This window comes from Oryctolagus cuniculus, chromosome 9, assembly GCF_964237555.1.
Source record: "Oryctolagus cuniculus chromosome 9, mOryCun1.1, whole genome shotgun sequence".
Lineage (NCBI taxonomy): Eukaryota > Metazoa > Chordata > Mammalia > Lagomorpha > Leporidae > Oryctolagus > Oryctolagus cuniculus.
In genome coordinates this window covers 111,825,352-111,853,264 of record NC_091440.1, presented here as the reverse complement: position 1 = coordinate 111,853,264, position 27,913 = coordinate 111,825,352, and the positions used below count along the sequence as shown (strand labels likewise).

Below are 27,913 nucleotides of genomic sequence, written 5' to 3'. Positions count from 1 at the left end.
ACAAGTTGATTAGCAGAGGGTTGAGTAATACCAGTAAACTTCTGTCTAAACATTAGCTTATCAGCAGGCTATAAATGATACATGGGTACTTCCTAATAAGTCAAGTTGGAAAATAATTTAAACATAGAATTTGAAAATCTGTGTAGAAATATCACCACCTGTACCTTATCTGGGACACTGATATTTTTGTTTATGTAATTTAAGTTGCAAAAAAACTTGTTGAAAAATATCAATAAGTAAAGGAATTTCCAAATGGCTACAAAATATTACCTGAAATGTTCATATTTCAACTAAATTAATAAGACTTTGAAATAAACAATGAAATGAAATACATATTTATAAAAACAAACAGCAAATGGACACAGAATTCGAATGGACTAATATTTTGAATTTATCAAAGTAAGGTATCAAAGCAGAAAAGATATCAGAGTGTTTGCTATAAATATGTTTGAAGAATTAGAAGAAGCCACATTCAAAGACATAAAGGAAAATATAATGACAATGACTGTACAAATAGAAAATCTAAACAGAAAATAGAAATTATAAAATATGAGGCAAATAAAAATTCTAGATTTGGAAAATAGAATAAGTGGAGTAAAAAATTCAGTAGGTGAGTTCAACAGAAAATTGAAGTCAGGAGAAATATCAGTGTACTTGACATTTTCTTATCTAAAGAGCAAATAAAAATAGGATTGAAGATAAATGATGAAAATCAAAGACTTACAGAATAATGTTGAACCTATGAACATACTTGTAGTTTCAAGGAGGAGTGACAAGAAAGAAAGGGGCAAAAAGATTTTTTTGAAAAGAATTAGTAGCCAAATTGGAATTAGCTTTCCAAATTTGATGAAAAAACCTTAATCTGTGTCTGAGTTCAGTGAACATCATGTATGATAAACATGAAAATATTTACATCTGTAGAAATGAAAATACTAACTTCTAAAAGCTACACAAAGATCAAAACCCTTGAAGCTGTTAGAGAGAAATGAATCATAATGTGTGGAGAAGAACAATATTATTAAAAACTGACTTCTCATGCAAGTGTGCATCTAGAAGGCAGGATAAGAAATATTCAAAGTGTTTGTAGAAAAGAAGAAAGTGCTCATAATACAAGAATAGTCAATCCAGAAAAGCTGTCTTTTAAAAAGGAATTCTAGGATGGAACCTGGACCTCTAACACTGACAAGACAGCCAATGTAAGAACTAACAAAAATTTCTGATGTGAGAGTTTGTGTTTTAAGAAAAATGAAGTATCTAAGAAGCTATGAAGTATTTTGCATTATACCATTGTGTTTGAGTTCTGACTCAGGTCAAAAAATAACTGGTATTGCATGATAATCAAATCATGGTATGTCTTTAAAAAAAAAAAAAGAAGCAGAATGAAGTCCTTCCTGGAAAAACAAAAGCAGAGCTTCCCTATAAGAAATTGAAAGGCTGTCCTTCAGGCTGAGAGGAAATAAAGACAGATGGTGATTCACTTCCTTAGAAAGGAATGAGAGGCAATGAATCCTTTAAATATGTGGGCAAATATAAAATACTATCCATTGTTTTCTCTATTCTTCTTTTAATATCTTTAACAACAGGGGCTGTTGGAAGCAATCTTTATAATGCTATGTATAAGGGATTTTTTTGCATGATACATATGATAATAATAGCACTAAAGTGAGCTGAGAAAGTGGTAATATGTTGAAGCAAAATTTCTATATTATTTATTATCATGAAGCAGAATATATGTTAAAGATACATATACTCATTAGAAAAACTTGAAAATAATTTTAAATATATAGCTGAAACATTAATAGAAGAAAGAGAAAGATCCAGCTATATCCTATCTTTGAGAAATACACTATATATTTAAAGACACAAAAATTTTGAAAATAAAAGAATGGAAAAAGAAAATAACAATTAAAGACATGGAGTGGCTTTACTAATATATAAAAATCAACTTTAAGAAAATAAATATTACTAGAGACAAAGAAGATGTTATAATAATGAAATTTTAAGTACCTGAGAAAAAAATAGCAATTATAAATATAAAAACAACAAACACCAGAGTCCCAATACATATAGTAAAGTCTGGCAGAACTACAGAATAAATAGATGATACAGCAGTTGAAAATTTCAATATTCTCTGCAAAATTAATCTCAAAGTATGTTTTCTGAATTAAAAACCCAATCAGCAATTACAATAGAAATAATATAGATTTTCCCAAGTATTTGGGAAACAGGCTTTTGGAAAAGTATGAATTAGTGAGTCAATGGGCACAAGGTAAATTGGAAAATATGCTTAACTGAATGGAGATTGAAACCTAACATCAAAATTTGTGGGATGTAACCAAGGTAACACTTAGAGGGAGCTTATATCTATAAATGCTTACATTAGAAAGGAAAGAAATCTACAACATCTTGTAAAAATCAATGGGCTAAGTTTTCAGTTCAAGGAGCTAGATAAAGAACAGCAAATCAAACCTCAAGTAAGTTGCAGAAAGGAAATAGTAAAAAACAGAGGAGAAATCAACAAATTAGAAATAAGAATAACTATATAGAAAATACTCAAAATCCAAAACTTTGCTCATTTAAAAGTCAACAAGATTTATAAACATTTAGCTACACTGACAAATCAAACAAAATTAAAATGTGATAAATCTTTGTACTAGCAATAAACCTTTTGCAAATAAATTGAAGGAAGTAATTCCACTCAAAAAAGAATCAAAGAATCAGAAAAGGTAGAGTCGGAATTTAGCCTCATGGTTTCGAAGCCCATGTCCCATATGCATGACTTGGCTCAGGCCTGGCTCTGGCTCCTGACTCCAGCATCTCATGAATGCATACCCTTGGAGGCAGGTGTGATGGCACACGTAATAGGGCTCCTGCCCATCATGTGGGTGACCTGTATTGAATTCTCAGCTCCTGACTCTGGCCCCAACACAGCCCTGGCAGTTGTGGCATCTGGAGAATGAATCAGTGGATTAAAGCTGTTTCTTTCCAGTAAACCTTAAAAATGACGTTTTTGTAAAAAATATAAAAGCTTTTTAGGAATAGATACAAATATAACAAAAGAAGTATGGGACTTATGCATTCAAACATTAAAAAACATCACTGAAATTACAGAAGATGTAAATTAATGGAAACACATATTTGGACTGCAAGACTCAGTGTTGTAAAGATGCTAATTCTTCCCCCACATGATCTATACATGTAGCAAAATCTATTTCAAAAATCCACCAGGTTTTTCTTTGGAGAATTTAACAAGCTCTTTCTAATGTTTATTTGGAAATGTAAAAAAACAAAAAAATTTTGAAAGATAAACATTTAGTAAAATATTTACACTAGAATGTATTAAATTTTCTATAAGGCTGAAATCATTGGACAGTGTGATAGTGGTATAAGGATAAATATAATTGCTTCTTGGCTTTTTGGCTAGGATCAAGTTAAGGATAAATGTAAAGGTAGGAGGAGACAGAGAGAGAAAGAGGGTGGGATGAAGGGAGGGAGGGGGGAGATATGGAGAGGAAGAGAAAGAGAGAGACTGAGACTGAGACTATTCCATTAGCTGGTTTATTCCTCAAATGCCCACAATAAGCAGGGAATTTGGCTAAGTCAAAAGTAGAGGATTTGGCCAAGTCAAAAGTAGGAGCCATGAACTCAATCTGTTTCTCTCATGTACATAAATACACATACTGGATCCATGAACTGACTGCTGCATCCCAGGACGACATTAGCAGAAAGCTAGAATCAGAGCAGATCTGGAGACTGGCACTGTGGTGCAGCAGGCTAAAGCCCTGGCCTACAGTTTGGCATACCTTATGGGGGCTGGTTGGAGTCTCAGCTGCTCTGCTTCTAATCCATCTCTCTGCTATGGCCTGGGAAAACAGTGGAAGATTATCCAAGTCTTTGGGCCTCTACACCCACATGGGAGACCTGGAAGAAGCTTCTGACTCCTGACATTGGATTAGTTCAGCTCTGGCCATCGTGGTCATTTGGGGAGTGAACCAGCAGATGGAAAATCTCTGTCTCTCTTTGGCTCTACCTCTTTCTATAACTCTGTCTTTCAAATAAATAATAAATAAATTTTTAAAAAAGAGCAGATCTAGGGCTTAAACACATGCACTTTTATGTGGGATGCAGGTATCCAAAGTGGCATCTTAAATGCTGTGCCAAATGCCTGCTTGGTGAATTGATCTTCAAAAAATGTGCAAACAGAATTCAATTGATGAAAGAAAAAACCTTTTCAACAATTTTTACTGAAACAATTGTATATCCATATATAAATATTAATCAGATCCATTCTTTAAACTGTACACATAAAACAATTCATAATAGGTCAGAAACCTAAGTGTAAGAACATAAACTGCAAAATTTCTGTAAGAAAGCATAAGATAAAATTTTTGTTATTTTTCATGACCAAAAGAGATCCTCACCATGACACGTTGTAATGAAACTCACAACAATGAAAGATAAAGAAAAGATTCTAAAATGTGCAAGAGAGAAATGTCAGATTACTCTCAGAGGATCTCCAGTTATACTCACAGCAGACTTTTCATCAGAAACCCTACAGGCTAGGAGGGAATGGCGAGACATAGTCCAGGTACTAAGAGAAAAACTACCTGCCCAGAATATTATATTCTGCAAAGCTCTCATTTGTGAATGAAGGTGAAATAAAGACATTTCATAGCAAACAGAAATTGAACGAATTTGTCACCACTCATCCAGGCCTACAAAAGATGCTTAAAGATGTGTTACACACAGAAACACAGAAACATGGCTATCAATATGAAAGAAGGTAAAGGAAGAAAACCTCCCATAAAAGATCACAGGAAGTTCAAAGCATATATTAGAAATATCTCTGGGAAAATGGCAAGGCAAAGTTACTACTTATCAATAGTCATATTGAATATTAATGGCCTCAACTCTCCAGTTAAAAGACACAGACTGACTGAATGGACTAAGGAACAAAACCCATCTATTTACTGCTTGCAAGAAACACATCTTTCCAACAAAGATGTATGCAGACTGAAAAGTGAAAGGTTGGAAAAAGATATTCCATGCCAACAGAAACCAAAAAAGAGCTGGTATAGCCATCTTTGTCGCTCCCCGTCTTCGTGGAGGAACGACACAGGACCCTGCGTTGTTCTTTCGTCTTCTCGGCCCTCCCCAGGTTTGCTGCTGGTTCTTCCCGGGTTGGCTGCTGGTTCTTTCCGGGTTGGCTGCTGGTCCTTCCCGGGTTGGCTACCGTCCCTTCCAACTCCGTGGAAGGGCGGTTCCCCCTGCCACTTTCCCCACTTCCACGGGGGAGCGGCACACCGCCGGCCGGCTCTCTCGGGGGCTGCACAGGTGTTATTCAGATAGATGTTCTTGGTGCATGTTGTCTCTCTCCTCCTTTATAGTCCTCTTCCACCAATCCCAACTCTGCTACCCACACGCCGAGTACGCTGCTCTCCTCCAATCAGGAGCAGGTCCTACAGTTTATTGGTTGAACTGGAGGCAGCTGTGTAGAAGCTGTTTCCTCCTCTCCCAGTGCCATATTGTGGGAGAGCAGATGCATAGAATAAGTCTTAATTCCAGTAACTTAGTCTAGTCCGAGTTGCTCCCAGTTGCTCCCCACAATCTTAATATCAGAAAAAATAAACTTTACCACAAAAACTGTTAAGAAAGACAAAGAGGGACACTATATAATGATTAAGGGATCATTTCAACAGGAAGACATAACTATGATAAATGTATATACACCTAATTGCATGGCACCATTTTATTTAAAAGATATGTTAAGGGACTTAAAGGGAGACTTAGACTCCAATACAATACTCCACTTTCAGAAATAGAGAGAAGATCAACAAGGAAACAGTAGATTTAAACGACACTATAGCCCAAATGGATCTAACAGATATCTACAGAACTTTTCATCCTACACTTAAAGAATTTACATTCTTCTCAACAGTACATGGAACCTTCTCTAGGATTGACCACATACTAGGCCATAAAGCAAGTCTCAGCAAATTCAAAAGAATTAGAAACATACCACGCAGCTTCTCAGACCACAGTGGAGTGAAGCTGGAAATTAGCAACTCAGGAATCTCTAGAGCATATGCAAACACATGGAGACTGAACAACATGCTCCTGAATGAACACTGGGTCATAGAAGAAATCAAAAGAGAAATCAAAAACTTTCTGGAAATAAATGAGGATAACAACACAACATAACAAAACGTATGGGATACAGCAAAAGAGTTAAGAGTAAAGTTTATATCAATAGGGGCCTACATCAAGAAATTGGAAAGTAACCAAATAAATGAACTTTCAATGCATCACAATGATCTAGAAAAACTACAGCAAACCAGACCCAATTCTATTAGGAAAAGAGAAATAATCAAAATCAGAGAAGAAATCAACAGGATTGAATCAAAAAAAATTTACAAAAGATCAGTCAAAGGAAGAGCTAACTCCAATTCTTCTCAAACTACTCAGAACAATGCAAAAAGAGGAAATCCTACCAAATCCCTTCTACAAAGCCAGCATCACCTTAATCCCTAAGCCGGAAAAAAATGCAGCATTGAAAGAGAATTACAGACCACTATCCCTGATGAACCTAGACGCAAAAATCCTCAATAAAATTCTTGCCAATAGAATGCAACAACACATCAGAAAGATCATCCACTCAGACCAAGTGGAATTTATCCCTGGTATGCAGGGATGGTTCAATATTCAAAAATCAATCAATGTGATACACCACATTAACAAACTGCAGAAGAAAAACCCATATGATTATCTAAATAGATGCAGAGAAAGCATTCGATAAACTATAACACCCTTTCATGATGAAAACTCTAATCAAATTGGGTATAGAAGGAACATTCCTCATTTCCACTGAGATCTGGAACCAGTCAGGGATGCCCACTCTCACGACTGCTATTCAATATAGTTCTGGAAGTTCTAGCCAGAGCTATTAGGCAAGAAAAAGAAATTAAAGGGATACAAATTGGGAAGGATGAACTCAAACTATCCCTCTTTGCAGGAGATATGATTGTTTATTTAGGAAATCCAAAGGACTCTACTAAGAGACTATTGGAACTCATAGAAGAGTTTGGCAAAGTAGCAGGGTATAAAATCAATGCACAAAAATCAACAGCCTTTGTATACACAGGCAATGCCACAGCTGAGCAAGAACTTCTAAGATCAATCCCATTCACAATAGCTACAAAAACAATCAAATACCTTGGAATAAATTCACCAAGGACCTTAAAGATCTCTACGATGAGAATTACAAAACCTTAAAGAAAGAAATAGAAGAGGATACCAAGAAATGGAAAAATCTTCCATGCTCATGGATTGGAAGAATTAATATCATCAAAATGTCCATTATCCAAAAAGCAATTTAAAGATTCAAAACAATACCAATCAAAATACCAAAGACATTCTTCTCAGATCTGGAAAAATTATGCTGAAATTCATATGGAGACACAGGAGACCTCGAATAGCTAAAGCAATCTTGTACAACAAAAACAAAGCTGGAGGCATCACAATACCAGTTTTCAGGACATAATACAGGGCAGTTGTGATAAAAATAGCATGGTACTGGTACAAAAACAGATGGATAGACCAATGGAACAGAATAGAAACACCAGAAATCAATCCAAACATCTACAGCCAACTTATATTTGATCAAGGATCTAAAACCAATTCCTGGAGCAAGGACAGTCTATCCAATAAATGGTGCTGGTAAAACTGGATTTCCACATGCAGAATCATGAAGCAAGACCTCTACCTTTCACCTGACACAAAAATCCACTCAACATTGATTAAAGTTCTAAATCTATGATCCAACAGCATCAAATTATTAGAGAGCATTGGAAAAACCCTGAAAGATATAGGCACAGGCAGACTTCTTGGAAAAGACCCCAGAGGCACAGGCATTCAAAGCCAAAATTAACAATTGGGATTGAATATAATTGAGAAGTTTCTGTACTTCAAAAAAAAAAAAAAAGTCAGGAAAGTGAAGAGGTGAAAGAGTGAAAGAGGTGAGCGGAGAGAGAGAAACCCATGTCCATATTGGTCACTTTTTTTCTCTCTCTCTCTCTCCTAGTTAGCCTGGTGAACTTTTCCCCCTGGGGTCGTTCCCTCTAGTCTCCTCTTTCCGCTTGCCTACCGGTGTCTTGGGCTATTGAGGTTTAGCTCACCTTGCGTTTCAGCGCTGGTGTGTTGAGTCTGCCGCTGGTGTCCCGAACTGTGGGCTCCCATGTTCTCCACAAAGGTCCACTGTGAATCACTAGTTCCGGAAGAGTTTCTTCTGCTGATTCTTCCCCTACTCTTCCTTGAACCTGCAGTATCTCCACTTTTATTAAACTGTCTCTCCCCGGACTATCAGTTTGCTCCCTTCCTATTCCGCCATCTTGCTGCCAGCCGGAAGCATTTTGAGTTTGCCGACTTCTAGGTTGTTTAGGCAAGGTCATAGTCAAAGTGGAAGTTCTCTCCTCCCTTCAGAGAAAGGTACCTCCTTCTTTAATGGCCCGTTCTTTCCACTGGGATCTCACTCACAGAGATCTTTCATTTAGGTTTTTTTTTTTTCTGCCAGAGTGTCTTGGCTTTCCATGCCTAAAATACTCTCATGGGCTCTTCAGCCAGATCCGAATGCCTTAAGGGCTGATTCTGAGGCCAGAGTGCTGTTTAGGACATCTGCCATTCTAAGAGTCTGCTGTGTATCCTGCTTCCCATGTTCTCTCCTTTTTAATTCTATCAGTATTAGCAGACACTAGTCTTGTTTATGTGATCCCTTTGACTCTTAATCCTATATTATGGTCAATTGTGAACTGAAACTGATCACTTTGACTAGTGAGATGGCATTGGACAAGCCACCTTGATGAGATTGAATTGGAATACCCTGGCAGGTTTCTAACTCTACCATTTGGGGCAAATCCAGTTGAGCATGTCCCAATTATACATCTCCTCCCTCTCTTATTCCCACTCTTATATATAACAGGGATCACTTTTCAGTTAAATTTAAACACCTAAGAATAATTTTGTGTTAATTACAGAGTTCCACCAACAGTATTAAATAGAAACAAAAATTCGAAAAGGGATAAAGTATTAAGTTGTTCCACGAAAGTCAGGACAAGGGCTGATCAATCACTGTTTCTCATAGTGTCCATTTCACTTCAACAAGTTTCCCCTTTGGTGCTCAGATAGTTGTCACCGATCAGGCAGAACATATGATATTTGTCCCTATGGGACTGGCTTAATTCACTCAGCATGATGTTTTCCAAATTCCTCCATCTTGTTGCAAATGACCGGGTTTCGTTGTTTTTGACTGCTGTATAGTATTCAATAGAGTACATGTCCCATGATTTCTTTATCCGGTGTACTGTTGATGGGCATTTAGGTTGGTTCCAGGTCTTAGCTATTGTGAATTGAGCTGCAATAAACATTGAGGTGCAGACAGCTTGTTTGTTTGCCAATTTCATTTCCTTTGGGTAATTTCCAAGGAGTGGGATGGCTGGGTTGAATGGTAGGGTTATATTCAGGTTTCTGAGGAATCTCCAGACTGACTTCCATAATTGCTTAACCAATTTGCATTCCCACCAACAGTGGGTTAGTGTCCCTTTTTCCCCACATCCTCGCCAGCATCTGTTGTTGGTAGATTTCTGAATGTGAGCCATTCTAACCGGGGTGAGGTGAAACCTCATTGTGGTTTTGATTTGCATTTCCCTGATTGCTAGTGATCTTGAACATTTTTTCATGTGTCTGTTGGCCCTTTGGATTTCCTCTTTTGAAAAATGTCTACTGAGGTCCTTGGCCCATCTCTTAAGTGGGTTGTTTGTTTTGATGTTGTGGAGTTTCTTGATTTCTTTGTAGATTCTGGTTATCAACCCTTTAACAGTTGCATAGTTTGCAAATATGTTTTCCCATTCTGTTGGTCGCCTCTTCACTTTCCTGACTGTTTCTTTTGCAGTACAGAAACTTCTCAATTTGATGCAATCCCAAATGTTAATTTTGGCTTTGATTACCTGTACTTCTGTGGTGTTTTCCAAGAAGTCATTGCCAGTACCTGTATCTTGCAGGGTTTTTCCAATGCTCTCCAATAATTTGATGGTGTCAGGTCGTAGATTAAGTCTTTAATCCATGTTGAGTGGATTTTTGTGTCAGGTGAAAGGTAGAGGTCTTGCTTCATGATTCTGCATGTGGAAATCCAATTTTCCCAGCACCATTTATTGAATAGACTGTCCTTACTCCAGGGATTGGTTTTGGATCCTTGGTCAAATATGAGTTGGCTGTAGATGTTTGGGTTGATTTCTGGTGTTTCAATTCTGTTCCATTGGTCTATCCATCTGTTTCTGTACCAGTACCATGCTGTTTTGATTACAACTGCCCTGTATTATGTCCTGAAATCTGGTATTGTGATGCCTCCAGCTTTGTTTTTGTTGTACAAGATTGCTTTAGCTATTCGAGGTCTCCTGTGTCTCCATATGAATTTCAGCATCATTTTTTCCAGATCTGAGAAGAAAGACGGTGGATGTACAATGTAATACTTTATCCATTTTAGTATTTTTTTTTGTTCTAGTACCATTGGTTGAACTCTGTACTTAACACACAATTATTCTTAGGTGTTTAAATTTTAACTGAAAAGTGATCCCTGTTAGGAATTTGGAAAACATTATGCTGAGTGAAATAAGCCAATCCCAAAAAGACAAATACCATATGTTCCTCCTGATAGGTGACAACTAACTGAGCACCAAAAAGGAAACCTGGTAAAGTGAAATGAACACTATGAGAAACAGTGACTTGATCAGCCCTTGCCCTGACTCTTGATGAGCAACTTAATATGTTATCCCTCTTAGTATTTTTTTTTGTTTGTTCTACTTAATACCTTTGGTTGAATACTGTAATCAATACACAATTATTCTTAAGTGCTGAAACTTAACTGAAAAGTGATCCCTGTTAAATATAAGAGTGGGAATAAGAGAGGGAATAGATGTGTAATTCGGGACATGCTCAAGCTGACTTACCTCAAACAGTAGAGTTAGAAACATACCAGTGGATTCCAATTCAATCCCATCAAGGTGGCATGTACCAATGCCATCTCACTAGTCCAAGTGATCAATTTCTGTTCACAATTGATCACAATGATAGGACTAAGAACCAAAGGGATCACATAAACAAGAATAGTGTCTGCAAATACTAGCTGATAGAATAAAAAAGGGAGAGAACGATCCAACATGGGAAGTGAGATACACAGCAGACCCATAGAATGGCAGATGTCCTAAACAGCTCTCTGGCCTCAGAATCAGCCCTTAAGGCATGCGGATCTGGCTGAAAAGCCCATGAGAGTATTTCAGGCATGGAAAGCCAAGACACTCTGGGGAAAAAAAAAAAACCTAAATGAAAGTTCTCCTCGAGTGAGATCCCAGTGGAAAGAATGGGTCATCAAAGAAGGAGGTACCTTTCTCTGAAGGGAGGAGAGAACTTCCACTTTGACCATGGCCTTGTCTAAATATGATCAGAGTCGGTGAACTCAGGGGGCTTCCATAGCCTTGGCAGCTCATGACAAGAGCCTAGGGTGATGACTGATGCCATAAACAAGAGTGTCAATTTGTTAACAACAGGAGTCACTGTGCAGTTACTCCTCATGTAGGATCTTTGTCCTTAGTGTGCTGTACATTGAGATTCAATGCTATAACTAGTACTCAAACAGTATTTTCCAGTTTATGTTTCTGTGTGGGAGCAAACTGTTGAAATCTTTGCTTAATGTATGCTAAACTGATCTTCTGTATATAAAGAGACTCAAAAATTAATCTTGATGTGAATGGAAGGGGAGAGGGAGTGGGAAAGGGGAGGGTTGCGGGTGGGAGGGACGTTATGGGGGGGAAGCCATTGTAATCTATAAGCTGTACTTTGGAAATTTATATTCATTAAATAAAAGTTAAAAAAAAAGGCTTCCTTCCATATCCCTGGCAACTCATGACAAGAGCCTAGGGTGATTTCTGATGCCATAAGCAAGAGTTTCAATTTGTTAAGTCAACAACAGTAGTCACTGTGCACTTACTCCCTGTGTAGGATCTCTGTCCTTAATGTGTTGTTCAGTGTGAATTAATGCTATAACCCGTATTCAAACAGTACATTACACTTTGTGTGTCTATGTGGGTGCAAACTGTTGAAATCTTTACTTAATATACACTTAATTTATATTCTGTATATAAAGATAAATGAAAATGAATCTTGATGTGAATGGAATGGGAGAGGGAGTAGGAGATGGGAGGCTTGCAGGTGGGAGGGAGCTTATGGGGGGGGGAAGCCACTGTAATCCAAAATCTGTACTTTGGAAATTTATATTTATTAGATAAAAGTTAAAAAAATTTTGTTATTTTTTTTAAATGTGACAAAAACAAAGGACAAACTGATAAATTGGACTTCACTCAAAATGAAAATATTTTATGCTTTAAAAATCACTATTAAAATGAAAGCACAGGACATGGAGTAGGAGATAATACTTTTTTTAACTTTAAACAAATTTTTAGTATCCAAAGGTTGTCACATAATTGGATATTTCTATACTTTGTACACAAAGGAGAAAATACTTCTAAATCATGTATCTGATAAAAGGGATATTCAGAATGTATAAATAGCCCTTCCAACCTAATAATAAAACAACAAGAAAAAAACCTTTAAAAGTGGGAATAAGATTTTAACAGGCATCAAAGAAGACATGAAAATGACTAATAAAGACATCGAAAGATGACAACTTTTGGGAAAGGTAAATTACAACCACAATGACATTCCATTAGAGACCCAATAGTAATAGATATTATCTAAAAGTCTGACAACATCATGTTATATCCACTTTGGAAAAACATTATGGTAGTTTCCTGTCAAGTTACGCATGTAAATACCACAAAATACAGTATTTCCATTTCTTAGTATTTATTCAACAGGAATAAATGCATACAAGTGCTTGCACATAGCAGTGAATGTGGCATTATTTCTAACAGCTAAATTATGGAACATCTCTAATTGTTATTCAACTGGAATGTGTATGGGCAAAATGTGGTACATCCAAACAACAGAATACTATTCAGCAATAATAAGGAATGGAGCGTATTAGAAGCAACTACGTGAATGAATCTCAGAACCATAGTTAGTGGTTATGAAAGAAATAAGAACCAAAAGACCATATATGCCATATGATTCCATTTATGTAAAATGTCTAAAAAAGGGAAATTGATAGATACTGCTTTGGGCTGGCAGTAGGAGAGGGGATTGATTACATGTAATGCAAGGGAGGTGTTTGGGTATAAAGGAATGCATTGTGGTGATCATTCCATTATTGTATAAACTTACCAAAATTAAAAAAATTTCTTATTTTTTGATTTAAATTTATTGAATGTAATTTGTGATTACAATTCTAAGAACATGATGATATTCCCTTCCTCCTCTTTCCTATCTCCTTTTCTTTCTTTTTGATTTTTTAGTTTTTGAAATGACACCTTAAAAATTTACATCTCAGTAAAGAGGCTTAATATTTCACCAATTAAGAAATTTAACAAGTAAAAGCAAAAAGACGCTACTTTAGTTGAAATAGAGACAACAGCTATAAACAATATTTAAATGGAAAAATGACCATTTCACCCTATAGTAGTATAACATTCTTAACTATTGGCTTGATAAAGTTATAAAACAAAGTTTTCCATTTGCAGTTATACTGAGACACACAGACATTTATTTCTTTTTTGTTTGTTTTTAAAATTTTAACTCCCACATATAAGGGAGTACATGCGATAGTTTTCATTCTGAGTCTGGCTTATTTTACTCCAATGAATGTACTTCAGTTGTGTCCATTTTGCTTCAATTTCATTCTTTTTTATTGCTGAATAATATTCCATTGTGTGTGTGTGTGTGTATACATATCACATTTTCTATATCAATTAATCTTATGATGGACACCTCGGTTGAGTCCAAATTTTGGCTATTGTGAACAGTATAAACATGAACAGCTATAAACATGGTACAAATATCTCTTTGATACATTGTGGTCAAGTCTTTTGGTTATATACCCAGTAGTAGGATTGCTGGATCATATGGCAAGTTTATTTCTAGTTTTGAAAGAAATCACACTGTTTTCCACAGTGGATGTAGTGATTTACCTTCCTACAAACAGTGTACAATTGTTCCTGTTTCTTCACATCCTCGTCAGCATCTGTTACTTTCTGTTTTGGATTGTAGCCATTCTGACATGCGTGAAGTGATAACTCACTGTGGCTTTGATTTGCATTTCCTGATGACTAGTGATGTTGAACGTTTTTTCATGTATTTGTTGGTCATTTGTTTTTCTTCTTTTGAGAGATGTCTATTGAAGTCCTTTGCCCATTTTTAAACTAGATTTGTATTTTTCTTGTTGAGTTCTTTTTAAGTTGCTGATATATTCAGGATGTTAATCCTTTGTCAGATGGGTGTTTTGCAAAAATTTCCCATTCTGTTGGATGTCTCTTTACTCTAATGATCATTTTCTTTGCTGTGCAAAAGCTTCTGAGTTTGATATTGTCCCATTTGTTTAGTTTTGCTTTTGTTGCCTGTGCTTTGGGGGTTTTGTCCAAGAAGTCATACCCTACAGCAATGTCTTGGGGTGTTTCACCTACGTTTTCTTACAGCAACTTTATAGACTCAGGTCTTAAATTTAGGTCTTTGATCCTTCTTGAGTTGATTTTTGCATATAGTAAGAGTATAGATCTAATTTAATTCTTCTACCTGCATGTTTACATCCAGTTTTGCTAGCACCATTTCTTGAAGTGTGTATCTTTTACTCTACTGTATGTTCTGAACACTTTTGTCAAAAAAATCAGTTGGCTGTGTGTATTTGGATTAATTTCTGGGCTCTTTATTCTGTTCCATTGATCTATCTTTTGGTTTTTATGCCAGTACCAAGATGTTTTTTTAAAAACAGATATATTTTATTTATTTGACAGAGTCACAGAGATAGGTAGAGACAGAGAGGTCTTCCATTTGCTGGTTCACTCCCCAGATGGCCGCAACGGCTGGAGCTGTGCCAATCCAAAGCCAGGAACCAGTCGCTTCCTCCAGGTCTCCCACATGGGTGCAGGGGCCCAAGGACTTGGGCCATCTTTTATTGCTTTTCCAGGCCACAGCAGAGAGCTGGATCGGAATAGGAGTAGCCAGGACTAGGACTGGCACCCATATGGGATGCTGGCGCTTTAGTCCAGGGCTTTAACCCACAGCACCACAGAGCTGGCCCCAATCAAGCTTCTTTAATTACTACAGGTTTGTAGTATGCTTTGACATCAAGTATTGTCATGCCCCCAGCTTAATTTTTCTGCTCAGGATCCCTTTGCCTATTTGGGGTCTTTTGTGATTCCATATGAATTTTAGGGTTGTTTTTTTCTAACTTTTTAAGCAATACCATTGACATTTTGATAGGAATTGCATTGAATTTGTAGATTGCTTTAGATACTATGGACATTTTAATGATATTGATTATCCTGATCCATGAGTAGGGAATATCTGTCCATGTTTTGTGTCCTTGATGATTTCTTTCATCAACATTTGATAATTTTCATTGTAGAGATCTTTCACTTCTTTGAACAATTTTATTCCTAAATATTTTATATTTTGTGTGGATATTATGAAAGAGATTTCTTTCTTGATTTCTCTTTCTGTGAGTTCATCACTAGCATACAAAAAGACTACTACTTTTGCATGTTTATTTTGTAACCTGTAATTATATGGAATTGATTTATCAATTCAAACAGCTTTTTGGTGCAGTATGTAGGTTTCTCCATGAACAACATCATATGAATATTTTGACTTCCTCTTTTCTAATTTTGATTCCCTTTATTTCTTTCTCCTACCTAATTGCCCTTGCTAACACTTTCAGTACTATAATGAATAAGAATGATGAAAGTGGACATTGTTGTCTTATCCCAGATCTGAGGGGAAATGCTTGCCAATATCATTGGAATATTGGTTGTTGGTTTGCGATCTATAGTCTTTATAATTTTTTTTTGACAGGCAGAGTGGACAGTGAGAGAGAGAGACAGAGAGAAAGGTCTTCCTTTGCCGTTGGTTCACCCTCCAATGGCCGCCGTGGCCGGCGCGCTGCGGCAGGCGCACCGCGCTGATCCGATGGCAGGAGCCAGGAGCCAGGTGCTTTTCCTGGTCTCCCATGGGGTGCAGGGCCCAAGCACCTGGGCCATCCTCCACTGCACTCCCTGGCCACAGCAGAGGGCTGGCCTGGAAGAGGGGCAACCAGGACAGAATCCGGCGCCCCGACCGGGACTAGAACCCGGTGTGCCGGCGCCGCTAGGCGGAGGATTAGCCTAGTGAGCCGCGGTGCCGGCCATAGTCTTTATAATTTTGAGGAATGTTTCTTCTCTACCTAATGTATGGAGAGTTTTTTCATGAAGGGATGTTGAATCTTATCAAATTCTTTCTCTGTGTATATTGAGATGATCATATAGTTTTTGTTCCTCATCCTATTGATGTGATTTGTAACATTTATTGATTTGTGAATTTTTAAAAAAGATATATTTATGTATTTGAAATTCAGAGTTAGAGTTAGAGTTAGAGAGAGAGAGAGAGAGAGAGAGAGAGAGAGAAAATCCTCCATCCACTGGTTCATTCCCCAAATGCCCACAACAGCCAGGGCTTGGTCAGGGTAAAGCCAGGAGTCAGGAGCTTCCTCCAGGTACCCCACAGGGGTGCAAGGGCCCAAGAGCTTGGGACATCCTCCTCTGCTTTCTCAGGCACATTATCAGGGAGCCAGATCAGAAGTGGAGCGGCTGGGTCCTGAACTAGTACCCATAAGGGATGCTGGAGTCACAGGCAGTAGTCTTAGCTGCTACTCTACAATATCAGCCCCTGATAGCAATTGTTGAACCATTGTTGTATTTCTGGGATAAGTCCCACTTGATCACGGTATGTGATCTTTTGAAGTGGTTTTGCATGCTATTTGTTAGCATTTTATTGAGATTTTTCTATATATGTTCATTATGGATATAGGTCTATAGTTTTCTTTTTGGGCCATGTCTTTGATTTTGATATCAATGTAATGCTAGCCTCATAAAAAATTTTGGTGGAATTTCAACCTGAATAATATTTTGGAATAGTTTGAGGAGTATTGGAAATAATGCATACTTGAATGTTTTGTAGAATTAAGTAGTAAAAACATCAAGTCCCAGACTTTTCCTTGCTGGAAAACTTTTGATCACAGCTTCAATCTCATGGCTTGTTGTGGATCTGTAAAAATTGTCTGTATCTTTTTTATTTAATCTTGGTAGGTTGTATGAATACAGCAATTTATCTATTTCTTTGAGGTTTTTCCAGTTTATTAGCGTATAGTTCTTTTTTTCCCCAGAAACCTTTTTATTTAAGGAGTATAAATTCATGCATTTCATAAATACAACTTTAGAGACATAGTGATTCTTCCCACCCTACCCACCATCCCACCCACACTTTTATTCCTTTTTCTCTTTTACCTATTACCATTATTTTTTACTAAGATCAATTTTTAATTAACTTTATACACATATGATTAACCCTATACTAAGTGAAGTGTTCAACAAATAGTATGGAAAAAACCCCTTCTTCAACAGTCAAGATAAAGAATGATCAAAGTCACTGCATCCAAAGAGTTAATTCCACTTCTATAGATTGCTTTTTAGGTGCTCGATTAGTTACCACAGATCAGGGAGATTATATGGTATTTTCCTTTTGGAATTGGCTTATTTCACTAAGTATGATGTTTTCCAGTTGCATCCATTTTGTTACAAACAACAGTATTTCATTTTTTAACACTGTATAGTATTCCATGGTGTATATATCCTATAATTTCTTTATCCAGTCTTCAATTGGTGGGCATTTGGATTGACTCCATATCTTAGCTATTGTGAATTGAGCAGCAATAGACATTGGGGCATAGATAATTATTTCCTGTGCTGATTTCATTTCACTTGGCTAAATTTCCAGTTTTGGAATGGCTGGGTCATGTGTTATGTCTATATTAGATTTCTGGGGTATATCCATAATGTCTTCCACAGTGACTGTGCCCATTCACATTCCCACCAACAATGGATTAGGGTACCTTTTTTCCCCACATCCTCACCAGCATTTGTTGTTTGTGGATTTCTATATGAAAGCCATTCTAATGGGGTGAACTGAAATCTCATTTTGGTTTTGATTTGTGTTTCCCTGATGGCTAGTGATCCTGAGCATTTTTTCATGTGTCTGTGGCCCTTTAGATTTTCTCTTTGGACAAAAGCTCAGTTATTTAGATCGTTAATCCATTTTGAGTGGATTTTTGTCTAAGGGGTCTTGTTTCATAATTCTGCTTGTGGAGATACAGTTTTTCCAGCACCATTTGTTGAATAGACTGTCCTTGTTGCAGGGATTGATTTTAGCTCCTTTGTCAAAGTTGATTGTATATGCATGGCTTGATTTCTGACATTTCTGTTCTGTTGCACTGTTCTATCCATCTGTTTTTATACCAGTACTAGTCTGTTTTGATGATAGCTTCCCTGTAGTATGTCTAGAAATCTAGTATTGAGGTGCCTCGCATTTTGTTTTTGTTGTATAAGAGTGGTTTAGCTATTCAGGGTCTCCTGTATTTCTTCTATATGAATTTCAGCATCATTTTTTCTATATATGAGAAGAATGTCTTAGGTATTTTGATTGGTATTGCATTGAATCTGTAAATTGCTTTTAGAATAATGGACATTTTGATGATATTGATTTTTCTAGTCTATGGACATGGAAGATTTTTCCTTTTTTTGGGTATCTTCTTCTATTTCTTTCTCTAATGTTTTATAATTCTTACCATAGAGATCTTTGACATCTTTGGTTAAATTTATTCCAAGGTATTTGATTTTTTTGTAGCTATTGTGAATGGGATTGATCTTAGAAGTTCTTTCTCAGCTGTGGTATTGTCTATGTATACAAAGGCTGTTAATTTTTGTGCATTCATTTTATATCCTGCTATGTTACCAAACTCTTCTGTGAGTTCCAATAGTCTCTTAGTGGAGACTTTTGGATCTCCTATATAGAGAATGATGTCATCTGCAAATAGGGTTAGTTTGTCTTCCTCCTTCCCAATTTGTACTCCTTTGATTTCTTTTTCTTGCCTAATGACTCTGACCAAAACTTCTAAACTATATTGAATAGCAGTGGTGAGAGTGGCATCCTTGTCTGGTTCTTGATCTCAGTGGGAATGATTCCAACTTTTCCCCATTAAATAGGACACTGGCAATGAGTCTGTCATAAATTGCCTTGTTTGTGTTGAGGAATGTTCCTTTTATTCCTAACTCACTTAAAGTTACCTTCATGAAAGGGTGTTGTATTTTATCAAATGATCCTTTTGCATTTATTGAGATAATCATATAGTTTTTATTCTTCAATTAATGTGATATATCCCCCATTACTACTCTATTGGAGTCTATGTCTCCTTTAGATCCATTATAATTTTTCTTTCTTCTTTTTTTTTTTTTTGACAGGCAGAGTGGATAGTGTGAGAGAGAGAGACAGAGAGAAAGGTCTTCCTTTTGCTGTTGGTTCACCCTCCAATGGCCACCATGGCTGGTGTGCTGCAGCCGGCGCACCGCGCTGATCCGAAGCCAGGAGCCAGGTGCTTCTCCTGGTCTCCCATGGGGTGCAGGGCCCAAGCACTTGGGCCATCCTCCACTGCACTCCCGGGCCATAGCAGAGAGCTGGTCTGGAAGAGGGGCAACCGGGACAGAATCCAGCACCCCGACCGGGACTAGAACCCGGTGTGCCGGTGCCGCTGGGCAGAGGATTAGTCTATTGAGCCGTGGCACTGGCCTAAATGTCTTTTGTAAGGCTGGATGAAAAGCAATTTCTCTTTGTTATGGAAGGTCTGTATTTCACCATCACTCATAAATGAGAGCTTTGCAGGGTACATAGAGTATTATGAGTTGAGAGTTTTTTTTTCTCTTAAGAGTTGGAATATATCTCACCATTCTCTCCTAGCCTTCAGAGTTTCTTATGAGAATTCATCTGTGAGTCTCATTGGAGATCCTCTGAAAGGAATCTGGCATTTCTCTCATGCACATTTTCAAATCTTTTTTTTTAAACTTTTATTTAGTAGATATAAATTTCCAAAATACAGTTTATGGATTACAATGTCTCCCCCCCCCATAACTTTCCTCCCACCTGCAACCCTCCCATCTCCTGCTCCCTCTCTCATTCCATTCACATCAAGATTTATTTTCGATTATCTTTATATACAGAAGATCAATTTAGTATATATTAAGTAAAGATTTCATCAGTTTGCCCCCACACAGAACACAAAGTGCCAAATACTGTTTGAGCACTAGTCATATCATTAATTCACGTTGAACTACACATTAAGGACGGAGATCCTACATGGGGAGTAAGTGCACAGTGACTCCTGTTGTTGACTTAACAAATTGACACTCTTGTTTAAGGCATCAGCAATCTCCCCAAGCTCTAGTTATGAGTTGCCAAGGCCATGGAAGCCCCCTGAGCTCGCCGACTTTGATCTTATTTTGACAAGGCCATAGTCAAAGTGGAAGTTCTCTCCTCCCTTCAGAGAAAGGTACCTACCCCTTTGATGTTTGATGGCCCATTCTTTCCACTGGGATCTCACTCACAGAGATTTTTTTTTTTTGGCCAGAGTGTCTTGGCTTTCCATGCCTAAAATACCCTCATGGGCTCTTCAGCCAGATCCTAATGCCTTAAGGGCTGATTCTGAGGCCAGAGTGCTGCTTAGAACAACTGCAATTCTATGAGTCTGCTGTGTATCCTGCTTCCCATGTTGGATCGTTCTCTCCCTTTTTTTATTCTATCAGTTAGTATTAGCAGACACTAGTCTTGTTTGTGTGATCCATTTGACTCTTAGACCTATCATTATGGTCAATTGTGAACTGAAACTGATCACTTTGACTAGTGAGATGGCATTGGACATGCCACCTTGATGGGATTGAATTGGAATCCCCTGGCACATTTCTAACTCCACCACTTGGGGCAAATCAGCTTGAGCATGTCCCAATTATACATCCCCTCCATCTCTTATTCCCACTCTTATATTTAACAGACATCACTTTTCTGTTAACTTTAAACTAATAATGATTAAATCTTTTCTTTATGTTTTACTGTTGAGAGTTTGACTACAATGTATTGTGGTGAAGTGCTTTTCTAGTCATGTCTGGTAGGAGTTCTATGTGCTTCCTATACTCGGGCATCCCTTTCTTTCTGAAAATAAGGGAAATTTTCTGTAATTTTTTTTCACTAAAAAGGGTTTCTAATCTATTTTCTCTTCCCATGCCTTCAGGAATTCCTAAGTCCTGTATATTCTGTTATTTGATAGTATTCCATAAATCTCCAACCCTTTTGTTTAACTTCCAAATTTTCTTCTTCTCCTTCTCCTTCTTCTTCCTCTTCCTCTTCTTCCTCTCCCTCCTCCTCCTTCTCCTTCTCCTCCTCTCCCTCCTGCTCCTTCCCTCCCCCTCTCCCTGACTTCTCTTCCTCCTCCACCTCCTCCCTCTCCCCCTCTTCTTCCCTCCTTCTCCCTCTTGCCTTCTCCTTCCCTCCTCCCCCTCTCCCTCCTCCTCTTCCTCCTCCTTTTCCTTCTTTTTCTTCTTCTTCTTTTGTCTGACTATAAAATTTCCAGAGATATTTCTTTTAACTCAGATATTCTTTCTTTGGCCTCACTGAGTCTGTTGTTAAGGTTTTCCCCGTGTTTTTTATTTGTTCTATTGAATTCTCCATTTCCAAGATTTTATTTTGATTTCTTTAAAATCTCTATTTCATGGAAAATTTTTCATTTATGTCATCTACAGATTTCTTTAGTTTATGGATTTGCTTCTGATTGCTTCTAAGTAATCATAAAATCAATTTTTAGAATTCTGATTCTGGCATTTCTTCCATCTCTTCATTTTCACATTTAATATTGAAGTGTTGTTGTATTCTTTTGGGGAGCATGATGGTTCTTGAATTGCTGCATTTATTTTTAGGCACTTGTGGAGATTATTGTTTTTTCCCTGTGATGGCTTTTATCTTTGGACTTTTATGCCTTTGGACTATGCCTTTGTCTACCCAGTAGATTCTAGTGGAACCAAGAAGGTTCCATCAGTCAGATCTAGAGTCCTGGAAATGTAGTCCTTCCTTTGTTCTTTTCATATCCCAGAGCAGCTTAAGTTAGTGTGATTATACTCTACTCAGCCATCTTGGAATTCCCACCAAAAATCTTTGAAATATGCTATTATAATAGTTGAATTTCATGGCATGTGAATTATACTTCAAATCTTTAAAAAGTCACATGAAAAAGAATATGTAACATACATAATAAGAAGGAAGTGAAAAAACTAAAATAGTAATTCAGTATGCTATGGTAACCAAATATATATATTGGAATAAATGTCATATGCTGGTGAATCTCTTGTGGCATTAAGATTGAATCAGTAGCTTCTATAGTCCATATTGATATTGTCACCAACTATACTTTTCACCATTCATATCTTTGTGATTCACCTGTATCCCTAGCAGTCAGCATAGGGCATATAGTAGGTGCTTAATAAATATTTTTGGATGACATGAAGGAAGGGTATCTTAAAATTTTATGTTTGATATATATTATGTGGCAAAAACCATATTCACATTGCTTATATCCAATGTTGAATTATAATTTTATAATCTCTTAAGTGTTATTTTCAGTTTTGATATAGGAAGATTATTTCTAGGAGAAATGCATTTATAGTTAAATTATCCTAGCTCTGAACTAATATCCATGCAAATATTTAGACCCTTATCAATCCCACCAGCAGTCTCTCATCTTCTTTCAAGTTCCAGAAGTCTAGGGGATACTATACATAGCTCAAGTGCAATTTGACCCCAACGCCTTCAGTGCTCTTCAGGGAAGACTAGTTTCCCTGTCTGTGGCTATTTTTGTTTTTCAAAGTATGGCAGATGGTATGTCTTCTCAACTGGCCCTCTGCTGCACTGAAAGCAAGTTGCACACATCTGTTTCATCCAACAACTGAGCCTGACAGAGAGAAAGCAAAGAGGTCCGGTGTTAGTTTCTGCTGTTCCATCACTGGGTGTTAGATGTACTCTGTTGTGAACTGGTGGCGACACCAAGCTCAGTAATGATGAAGCACTGTGACAGCCTATGTGATACTGGAGAAATGGCTTCCTACCTTTAGGCTCACATTTTTAGATGTGCCCCAGGCCAGTGCTGCTTGGGACCCAAGAAGATGATTTGGTGAGAGTTTTTTTTTAGTTTTTACTCATAGATTTCTTTTTCCTTAGAATCCAAACCTGCATGCAGAGAACAATGTTGGGAACAGATTCTTAGTTCTACCATGCTGTTCTCTAACTTCCGAAGTTGGTCTGGTCATGCTTGTCCCCATTCTTTCCATTTTGTACTTCTGACTCCTCTGAAAATAGATTTTTATCAGGCTACTCTATCAATTTGACAAACATTCCTAAGTGTGTTTTAAACACAGCAACAGCTGATAGAGTATTGATCAATATTGATCTTTACTACATTGAGAACTTGGTGTTAAGAAGGCTGCAACATGGTACCTTGGACAGTAGACTTAAAAAAAAAAACTCTTGAACACTTTCTTTTTACCTTGTTAGGATTATCTTATTTAAATTTTAGACATTTGAAATATAAAATTATTTTATGCCATATTACTTATAATTTTGATGGTAGAAGAGTTTCATCACATTTTTGTATTGTCTCCTTAAGCCATAGGTTGAATAGGACACAAATTGGTAATGTTACAGTGAGAGGTATATTTTGCACTATCACTGTGATTTTAGCTTGACCTTCTTCTGTAGTTGACCTATGGCATTTCTAGATACATTGCTGTGTATTACTTCCCCAAATCCATTATCCTTTTGTTCCTTATCAACCAAATCTTCAACTGGTCCCAGCTGAAAACTTCATTTCCCAGACTTCCTTGCAGATTGATGTGGCCAATGGGATATAAGTGAAAGTATGAGCCAGACTGTAGATAATTCTTTAAATGTGAAGGGGTGAGCATTCTTTCTTCTCTCCTCCTTCTTGGGGATGTAATCCTGGAATTAATGAGAGGGCTGAGAAGAAAGATTCAATGCACCTGAATCTCTAAAGAGACGGGGCCTCTGATCTTTCCAATTAGGCTTTCTTTTTAGGTTGAAGGGAGAAATAAAGTTCTGTTGTTTAAACTATTCTTTGTTTTTATTTCTGAAATACACAGCCAAGTGTTTTTCCTAAATGCACCTGCCAAGCTTAAGAGAAAGATGAAATGTTCCTGATAACAGAAGAATAAAACACATGATTATTATCTATTGATTTCAGGAATGGTTCTCATTATGACTGACATTAAAAAGAGCAGCTGTTACAGTATCCAGTTTATCTGAGGCATTTCAAATATTAGTTAAAAATAAATGTTTATGTTTATGAGTCACAGAATCATAAGTGTTGCTGAAATCAAGCTGGCTAAATACCAAACCTCTGAGATTGAAGTCAGGACAATTTTGCCTCCCATGCTGTGTCTCCTTGGAGCTTTGCTGAATACTATGCTAAATAAACCCCATTATGATCCACAAAGTGGATCCCATATTGCCATATGTCAAGTATAATAATTGCCTCAATTCTTCTCCCTATAAAGAAGGGTTATTTATTTATTAAAAAGTGACTCTGTAAAATAAGAAATTCAAACAGTGTATCAGGATAAGAAGGTATCCTTAAAACTACTAAAAAGTCCATCTGTTCAATTATAAAAGGTCTTAAATAAAACAGTTTGTGTGTTTGTGTGTGTGTGTTTGTGTCCCTAACAGAGTACCTCTTTGCCTATTTATTTATATATTATCATTATTATAATAAGTGTTATTCCAACTAGATTATTTATTCCCAGAAGTGAGGAGCTATGTCTTAAGTTTGTAACCCAAGCCATTGGTGTATAATAATTGGGGCTGGTGTTGTGGCCCAGTGGGCTAAGTTGCTGCCTGTGAGGCTACATTCACGTACAGGGCACAGGTTTGAGTTCTGGCTGCCCCAATTCTGATCCAGCTCTCTGCTAATGCACTTGGCAGAACAGTGGAAGATGGCCTAAGTTGGGTCTTGCCACCCATCTGGAAGACCTAGATGGAGTTCCAGGCTTCTGGTTTTGACATGGCCCAGCCCCAGCCATTGCAGCCATTAGGAGACTGAACCAGTGGATGGAAGATCTTTCTCTCTTGCTCTTGTCTTGCTCTCTCCCCTTTCTGTAACTCTGCCTTTCAAATAAATAAATAAATAAATATTAAAAATTACAATAACCATAACCATAACATGTAAAAAATAAGTTAAAATACAACTAGAATTAATGAGCTCATAGTGATATAACAGGACATTTCGGAATTCAGATATTGCAAACTTGGAGTATTGCATCCATTTATTTGAATTTGTTTGCTCTGGCATCTGGAATATGATTCAGTCTTCCCAACAGGTCTCTTTTGCATACACATATTTACATAGGAATGGAGGAGTCTCTTAGGTAGTAAGTATCTTGAAAGTATCCAGAGTTTTAGCTTGTAGCTTGACAACTCCACGTCCCTACTGAGGGTCAAACATATAAAACCAGGTCTGTTCTCTGGGATGACTCCAACTAACACCATTTGCAGGAAAAAAAAAAACAATGGGACACTTGAGAATGAATTTTCCAAATACAGAGGTAAGTCTGTGACAGAATCAGATTCAGCATCTAGATATAAATTATTAGAGGTTGGGGGGAAGGTTGAGCATTTGGCTTAGCATTAAGACACTGCTTAGGACATGTGCATCCCATATCAGAGTGCTCTGTTCTGCTGCCAATTTCAGCTGCCTGCTAATTCATGACCTGGGAAGCACCAGATGATAGTCATGTAGTTGGGTTCCTGCCACCCTTGTGAGAGATATGGATTGACTTTCCTGATCCCAGGCATTTAGAGCATGAATTAGTGGATAGGAGTTCTTTCAATCCCCCCCTACTCTGCCTCTCAAATAAAAAATAATTAGAGAGGAGTGATTGTTGAGGGAAAGAGTGTGCTCTAGGAGAAAAACATATTCTTGCCTAGGGAATTCGTTTCTAAGGACTACCATGATAAATCACCAAAACAACATAAATTTGCTCCCTCATGGTTCTGGAATCCAACAGTTGGAAGTTAAGGGGTTTCAGGAATGTGGTCCTTCTTCTCTTGATTCCTCTTGCTTTTGGTGGCTCCTGGAATTCCATGACTTTTGGTAGCACAATTCCAATCTCTGCCTTTATCTTCATGTGGTCTTACTTCTTGCAGTTATTCCCTTCTCTTAGAATATGTGGTTAGGTTTAGGGACCACCCCAATCCATGGTGATATTTTTTAAAGATTTATTTATTTATTTGAAAGTCAGAGTTACACACAGAGAGAAGGAGAGACAGAGAGCAAGAGCAAGAGAGAGAGGTCTTCCATCTGTTGGTTCACTCTCCAATTGGCCACAAATGCCGGAGCTATGTCAATCCGAAGCCAGGAGCCAAGAGCTTCTTCCGGGTCTCCCACACAGGTACAGAGGCCCAAGGACTTGGCCCATCCTCTACTGCTTTCCCAGGCCAAAGCAGAGAGCTGGATTGGAAGTGGAGCAGATTGGACTTGAATTGGTGCCCATGTGGGATGCTGGCACTGCAGGCGGTGACTTTACCTGCTATGCCACAGCGCCGGCCCACCCAGGGTGATTTTTATTTCAAGATCCTTAAGTATAACTACAAAAAAAATTCCAAATAAGATCAAATTTATAGGTTCTGGGTAGATGCACCTTTTTATGAGGCCACTATTTAAATCATTGTATTCTATCTTGTTCCCTCCATAATCTGATTCATGTTTGTCTCACAAGTAAAGTGCATTTAACACATTCTAACCTTCCCCAAAGTCTCAACCCATTAAACATCAACTCTCAGTCCAAAATGTCTTCATCTAAATTGGTTATGGGTTAGACTATTGTGTGATTTATTCTGAGGCAAAACTCCTTTGCATATATGGACTTGTGACCTAGGAAGCAAGTGCTTGCTTCTAAAATACAATGATGGGATAGGCATAGTATAGACATCTCCATAACAAAAGGGGAAAACCTGAACAAATTAAGAGATCACTAGTATCAAGCAAGTCTGAAGTCTGTCAAGGCTGGGACTGGGACTGTGGCGTAGCTGGTAAACCTGTACCTGGGATGCTGGCATTCTATATGGGTGTTGGTTTGTATCCTGGCTGCTACACTTCCAATCCAGCTCCCTGCTAATGGCCCAAGTATTTGGGTGCTTGCTATCCACGTAGAAGATCCAGAAGAAGCTCCTGGCTTTAGCCTGACCCAGCCTTGGTCATTGCAACCATTCAGGGAGTGAACCAGCAGATGGAAGATCAATCTCTTTCTCTCTGTCTCTCTCTGTCTCTCTGTCTTGCCCCCTCTTTCTGCAAACCTGAATTTCAAATAAATAACTAAATCTTTAAAAAATCTGTCGAGGAGAGTGGCAAGATGGCAGAATAGGAAGGGAGCACACTGATAATCCGGGGAGAGACAGTTTAATAAAAGTGGAGATACTTCAGGTTCAAGGAAGAGTAGGGGAAGAATCAGCAGAAGAAACTCTTCCAGAACTAGTGATTCACAGTGGAATTTTGTGGAGAGCTTGGCAGTCCACAGTTTGGGACACCAGCGGCAGACTCAACACACCAGCACTGGAACGCAAGGTGAGCCGAACCGCAATAGCCCGAGACACCAGCAGGCAAACGGAAAGAGGAGACTAGAGGGAACGACCCCATGGGGAAAGTTCACCAGGTTAACTAGAAGAGAGAGAGAAAAGTGACCGATACGGACACGGGTTTCTCTCTCTCTGCTCAACTCTCAAAGGCGAGCAAGACAAACAGCAGGTGCCATCTTGGACATACGTCATAAGAAGAGCAACCTCAGGT

The 27,913-nt window shown here is 37.8% G+C and overlaps 1 pseudogene; it reads right to left on the bottom strand.

Moving 5' to 3' along the window:
* The window catches only part of LOC100347980 (large ribosomal subunit protein eL42-like), a 100,924-nt pseudogene extending 92,477 nt beyond the window's left edge, over positions 1 to 8,447 (bottom strand).
* Positions 8,448 to 27,913: the final 19,466 nt, after the last annotated feature.